Below are 785 nucleotides of genomic sequence, written 5' to 3'. Positions count from 1 at the left end.
CCACGGTAACAAATTTCGATTTGAATATATATAACAATTTGAATCAAATTTTATGATCGTGAAGAATAGGTTAATTGTCAATGATAAATTGGTCAAATATTTGCATTTTAATAACTAAACATATTGAATAATAATTTAAAAAGTAGTAATATGAAAACAATTGATATGTTTAATAATTATCGTAAATAATATTAAAGTATAATTTATAATTAACATAAATTAATTAATAATTAATAATATTAATGGGGTTATAATTGGAAAAAAAAAATAAGAATAAGCTATCAAAACGCTATTTCAAGTTGCATTTCAATAAGTTAGCTTATAAGCTAGCTTATGTACATCCAAATATGTACTCAGAAAATAAGTTAACTTATTTTTGACAAACAATGCTTAAACGTGTAGATTTAAAAAGATATATACATATAATAATAAAGTTGTAAATTTTAAATTACAATATGGATAAATACTTTATAAAATAATAATAAATTGTATATAACTGGAACAATGTCCATTATGTTGATCAAATCATATAATTAAACATGTAAAAAGAACACGATAACATTTGAACACATGATATGTGTTCTGATTTACGAAAATAATTGATGGACAATAAGCAAAACCAAAAGGAAACATAGAATACATCAATGTTGATTTGTGGTATGGAACTCAGAGACATTGTATTGAATATTTCGAGCTAGTAATGACACGAACCTACATAGGTGCATTTGTGTAAAATTCTACACATGATCGACTTAATACGATCGTTATACCGACAAAGACTACAT

Source organism: Cynara cardunculus, assembly GCF_001531365.2.
Source record: "Cynara cardunculus var. scolymus isolate 2C chromosome LG 6, CcrdV1, whole genome shotgun sequence".
Classification (NCBI taxonomy): domain Eukaryota; kingdom Viridiplantae; phylum Streptophyta; class Magnoliopsida; order Asterales; family Asteraceae; genus Cynara; species Cynara cardunculus.
The sequence above is the reverse complement of the archived record's forward strand: the minus strand, read 5'-3'. Positions refer to the sequence as shown.